The 6005-nt window shown below is 37.3% G+C and overlaps 1 protein-coding gene across 1 annotated transcript in view; it reads right to left on the reverse strand.

Annotated features, from left to right (window-relative positions):
* bub1ba (BUB1 mitotic checkpoint serine/threonine kinase Ba) overlaps window positions 1–1229 on the reverse strand; it is a 40845-nt gene extending 39616 nt beyond the window's left edge. The window contains exon 1 of the mRNA XM_016450875.1: window positions 1095–1229. The gene's annotated coding sequence lies outside the window, so the exon portion shown is untranslated. The remainder of the gene's footprint in view (window positions 1–1094) is intronic.
* Between the last annotated feature and the right edge of the window lie 4776 nt (window positions 1230–6005).

A 6005-nucleotide genomic window follows, 5' to 3' on the forward strand; every position in this document is an offset into this window, starting at 1 on the left:
TGAAGCAAATCTCCTTTACTCCTGTAAACAAAACTTGGTTCTCGCGAGACTAGCATATTCTCACCGGACATTACGCTACGCTTATGTGCTATGCCATCCACCAGAACGCCACTCTCTCGTGTACACGCGTACGACAGTTGGCGGAAACTAGAGATTACGTTTATTACGTTATTTTTCTTACAAAAGTGCATTGATTTGCTTCAGGAGGCCTTTATTAACCCCTCAGAGCCGTGTGGGACACTTTTTATGATGGATGGACGCAGTTTTTTGGACTTCTATTGGTCTATTGAATCTCAACACCCATTCACTGCCATTATAAAGCTTGGAAGAGCAAGGACATGATTTAATATAACTCCAATTGTATTCATCTGAACGAAGAAAGTCATATACATCTTGGATGGCTTGAGGGTGAGTAAATCATGAGGAAATGTTCATTTTTGGGTGAACTATCCCTTTAAGAGGACACACAGATAGGATAAATACAGAGATGCAGTTTTCACTGCTTAAGGATTAACAGAACTTTGGATAGTTTCCATGTACCCGTCTAGATCAAGTCTGAATAAAGAAAAGGGACAGATTTTTGTTTTTTTATGTGAAATTTAGCTAGCAGGAAACACAAATTAAGTTATATTTTCCTATATTTTCTTTCGAGTAGTCAAACAATCCAGAGAAAACATATTTAAAACAGAAAGAAAAGTTACTTACAAAATGAGATTAACGTTAGATGAATATAAATAAATCTGACCAGAATGTCTCTGTGTACAAAACAGAAAACTATAGTTGTGATATAATTCAAGGGTGTAGAATTTAGCACAGACGCTTTGACATGATGTAACGTTAGGCTAATATTCAGCGACTACTAAACTGACCCTAGCAAAATCAAACCTACGCCCTTGATTTAATCAATACAACATGATTGTTTGCTTTGAAGGTTGTTTGTAGTCCGAATACTAGAAATAACGCGAGTAACATGGGTTAATATTCATTTAACGTTACTGTCAGTCAGTCTACAGCTAGCAAAACATGTTCAAACCGTCAAAACATTATATTTGCGCCTGATATACATGTACAAGTTATAAAAATCACGACTATACCTCCGAAAGTCATCAAATATTCCTGTTTCGTCGCAGTCCGCTTGAATAATATATCCGAAATGCTGTTTGCTAACAGCAGTGTTGTTGTGCGATTCGAGGTTTAATTTCAAATCTTACCACGTGACCATGACGTACGAACTTACGTTCCTCGGTACGTCACATAATGCGCTCATTATGTTTTTTTTTGCATTTTTTTTGTTGTTGTTGTGTATATAAGATGTCTTAGATTTAAATGAGATATTTCATTTAAAAAAATTAAGCAAACATAGTTACGTCTGGATGGACTTAGGATAAACCTCCCTTTATTAATGCGAAAGCTCTGCATTGCCCTACATAAAATAACATGGTAATTTTTCCATTTCATAAATTATTTATAAATAATGACAGTGTTCTGTAAAAATGTTGCACATATAGTAAGAGGTGATCTTTTCCTACAAAGGTACATTTATACATACATATATATATATATATTTCTATTAATTTCTACTAATTTCCTTGCAATCATTTTATTGCACTATGGGAATTAAAAGGGCAGGCTACCTTAAGGTAGCCAATGATGTGCTGTTTTTAAGTCACATGACATTTGAATTTCTTGTCCAAAACTCTTTTTTTCCCCAGCATCTTTTCCCAGCATCTTTAAGTAAATTTGATCATTTTTATTCACAATTTAACTTCGTCTAACATTTCCCTAAGTACCCCCCACACTCATATATATATATATGTGTGTGTGTGTGTGTGAGTGTGTGTGTGTGAGTGAGTGAGTGTGCGTGTGTCTGTGTGTGCGTGTGAGTGAGTGAGTGAGTGAGTGAGTGAGAGAGTGAGTGAGTGTGTGTGTGTGTGTGTGTGTGTGTGTGTTGAGTGAGTGTGCGTGTGTCTGTGTGTGCGTGTGAGTGAGTGAGTGAGTGAGTGAGTGAGTGTGTGTGTGTGTGTGTGTGAGTGTGTGTGTGAGTGAGTGAGTGTGCGTGTGTCTGTGTGTGCGTGTGTGTGTGTGAGTGTGTGTGTGTGAGAACAATGAACATCACAAAACGCAAAACATTTTTAAAAATGTTGAATTTAATGTAAATTTTGTCAATGAAGAAGAGCTGAGTATATGTCAAGTAAAAGGATCCATTTATTGTTGAATGGGTCAAGCAATATTTCAGGGCTTTAATCATCAACTTAATTGACTAACATGCTTACATCACTGTGCTTGAGAATGACTTTTAAAATTATTCTGGCTCTGCTTGTCTGTGATTATGAGGCTCAAGGTAATCAAGCATACAGTAAATAAAGACCAGTGTTTAGTTCAATACCTTATCTTGCATTCAACAATAATTGATATTAATTGTGGTAAACGGGAACGCAAGTCACGCTGATACTCCAGAAGCATAGATGGAGAAGTGAAATTGTAAGAGCACTCATACACAACCTTTGCATAAGGTAAATCACCAAAATGCATTAATGATAGTGCTGTACTTGAATTGTACTAACGAGAGAAAGTCTTCGTTTTGAATGCAAACCTGTTTGATGACAAAGTAGATCAGTAGATTTAGATCAATGGGCTGGTCATTTGTGATCAAGTACCAATCCGAGAGGCCACCAGAACCACAGGCCAGTATCACCATTCAACTTCAGCTTTTTGACTGCTGGAATCTTGAAAATGGCTGGCACACACATTTCTGCAGCATTTAAGAACTCAAAGCTGCTATTCATAACAGCGTAAATAAATACCCACCTCTGATTCGTTATTGTTGGCTGTGAAGTTATGGCTGTAGTTGTAACGGTTGAAAGAGGCATCTGCCACAGTGCTGATTTCTCGTACATCAGGGTTGAAGGTAACAACGTAGTCATTCTGGAGATCAACAGTGCTTAACAAAGACTCAACCGCACAAGGACAAGTCATGATGTTTGCAGGATTAGAGAAGACACCGCTGACAGGTCCAACAAGCTCGGTGTCATGGGCTGCCTTGATTTCCACCTGCATATCGTTGAAGCAAGCCTTTCCAGAAACAACCAGCAAACTGTTCTTGATAAATGGCGCCTCTGTCTCAACATGAGCATTGAATTCAAGTTGGCTTAGAGCAACAGCATCAGCGTTCACCTTCATCTGCAAAAGTGCACCGTCAGTGCAGCCAGTAACCAGTGTGCTGAGGCCCATGTTAAAATGTAGGTGCCTTCCTCAGAGAAGTCATCAAGAGTAAATTTGCCAGTTCCTTCATTTTTAACTGTCGGGGTGATTGCAGCATTATCCTGGAAAGCTACAGTCTTCTGAATCAGGGTGACTTCACCAGACAGAGAGTGTGAGGGGAAGTTCACCTGGTGCTTGTATGATGTTTCAAGAGAGAAAGATGAAGGATTAGCATTGTTAGAGGCAGATCCATTCAGAGTCAGTGATGCCTGTTGGTCTGAAGTCAAAGAAATGTGACCCTGGAGCACAAAAGCAGTCATAAGGGTCAATTTTTCGAAATTGAGATTTATGCATTCTCTGAAAGCTGAATAAATAAGCTTTCCATTGATGTATGGTTTGTTAGGATAGGACAATATTTGAAAATCTGGAATCTGAGGGTGCAAAAAAATCTAAATATTGAGAAAATCATCTTTAAAGTTGTCCAAATTAAGTTCTTAGCAATGCATATTACTAATCAAAAATGAAGTTTTGATATATTTACAGTAGGAAATTTACAAAATATCTTCATGGAACATGAGCTTTACTTAATATCCTAATGATTTTTGGCATAAAAGAAAAATGGATAATTTTGACCCATACAATGTATTTTTGGCTATTGCTACAAATATACCCCAGCGACTTAAGACTGCTTTTGTGCTGCAGGGTCACAAATATGTGATATATCCATTAGAGTTAATAAAAGCCATGAACAGAGGGTGTCTCTCTGAGGCGTTCTTGAACTCTGCAGAGGTTCTGACGTTGTATAAAGGGCTGCTAAATCTGACCTCACCATACAGCTTTCCAAAAGATGGCACTAGAAGAGCTGTTGAAATTGCAGGAATCTGAAGAGGATTGTTAAGCCTGTTCTCAGGACGGAAGATCCCATCCAGCGTTGTGTAACCGTGGGTGTTGATCGAGCTAAGAAATATTTTGGCATCCTCAATGATGGAACATATCAAAGTACTAATATGCTTTGGTAGCATTTCAACTACACTTTCAACCTTCACAGTCAATTCCTTCAAGTTATCCAATGCCTCACTGAAACGGTTGCCTATAACACTCACTAGTTTCACAAAAGCACCAATCCGAGAGGCCACCAGAACTTCCAGCTTTAATGCACACTCCTGGGATCGAGCTATCAAGGCACATTTCAGCTGCACAGCTCTTCTCTCAAACTCCAAATTAGACACAAAGTCAGTAAGTTATGAATTTTGGAAGCAATCCCTTCTCTGTTGATGTAATTGCTCAGGGTGTCGCCCATGCTTGCACGTGTTATTCTGATGTTGGCAGGAACTAGAAGCAAACTATCAATGAATGGGATCAGCAGAGTGTCAGACTTTTATTCAAAGCATCTACAGTACCGTTGTGCATGTTATCAGTTCATGCATTCCCTGGGAATCAAACCCATGACTTTGCTCTACACTTTGAGCTACAGGAAAGCCATTTACTTCACTTACTTGTATGTTTTTCAGTGCAAAACAAATAAGCAACCCAGCCCAGGTGACAAAAAGTTATGCAAAAGTAATGAAATGCATAAAAAGTAACGAAATTAGTTACTTTTTTATGGCGTAACGCATTACTGTAATGCATTGCTTTTAAAAGTAACTTCCCCCATGATAATATTTTGGAAGAGAAAATTTATCATTTTTTTTATGCTGAGGGTTTCAATATGTTTTAACAGGTTTCTATAGAACTGCAAGAAGATTATCAGTCAATAATGAATTTCTGGTCTCATGTAAGTCATGTGAATTACTGTTATTGTACTTAAATGGTGCTTCATTTTGTCCTTTTTGGATCTCAGCCGTGTAAATTACTATCCACTTACCTTGTAGCCTAAATAAACATGTTGGGGTTTCGAAGAAGGAATAAAAACAGGCTTGTAACTCTGTCAAGTTTTCAATTCCTCTCAACACGGGTCATTTCAGCTCAGTGACATATCATTCTGAAAGAGAAAAAAAAGATTTAGAATAATATAAAGCAAAGCAGAGAGCACTGAGGAACTAAATAAAATAAAAGCAAAATGGGAAGGAAAAGTTGAGCATTATCACTAGCAACCAAGACAAAATAATAAAAAGGAATATATATATAATTGGGATACTGCATATGGCATTTTACCTGAAATCTAATTCCCAAAGTCACCAACAGATGTCAGTGTTGAATACACATTTCTTACTGTGCTCAACACTGTGCTCTCAATCTCCTGCAAGTCTTCTGTCTCTGATTGAGAGTTTAGAGTGTTTTCTCCAGTCAAAGCTCTTTAGTGTAATTGTACTCGAGCTTCTCGTGTCAAATCTTGACTGATTTTGATCAAGTAAAGGTCAGAATAACTGCAGTAATATCTCCAGATGAACACTTACTGGACTGAAGCAGCTCAGCTTTACTTGATTCTCCATCAATCATGTTTTAGAGTCTCAAATCTGATCCTCAGGATCTTTTGAGGAGCATTTGTTTCCAGAAGCTTTACTTTCACTGTTCCTCAGCGGAGGAATGATCTTCACAAGCCTCCAGAACATCTCACATCTTCTGAGGAGCCTTTATTTCTTCAGCTCTCAATCACTGCATTATATGTTTGGATCATTTCAATCTCATTTTATTACTGGAGATATATTATTATATATCTTATTTACACAAACTAGGAGTGGCACTATATGAAATAAATGGGTACAATTATTATAAATAATTAAATTAATTAAAATAAAATAATGCAATTAAACTTTTTATTTACATGAACTTGAAGTGGCACTATATTAAAATAATTAAATAAA

The sequence above is a fragment of the Sinocyclocheilus anshuiensis genome, unplaced genomic scaffold (assembly GCF_001515605.1).
Source record: "Sinocyclocheilus anshuiensis isolate Anshui unplaced genomic scaffold, SAMN03320099.WGS_v1.1 scaffold595, whole genome shotgun sequence".
Classification (NCBI taxonomy): domain Eukaryota; kingdom Metazoa; phylum Chordata; class Actinopteri; order Cypriniformes; family Cyprinidae; genus Sinocyclocheilus; species Sinocyclocheilus anshuiensis.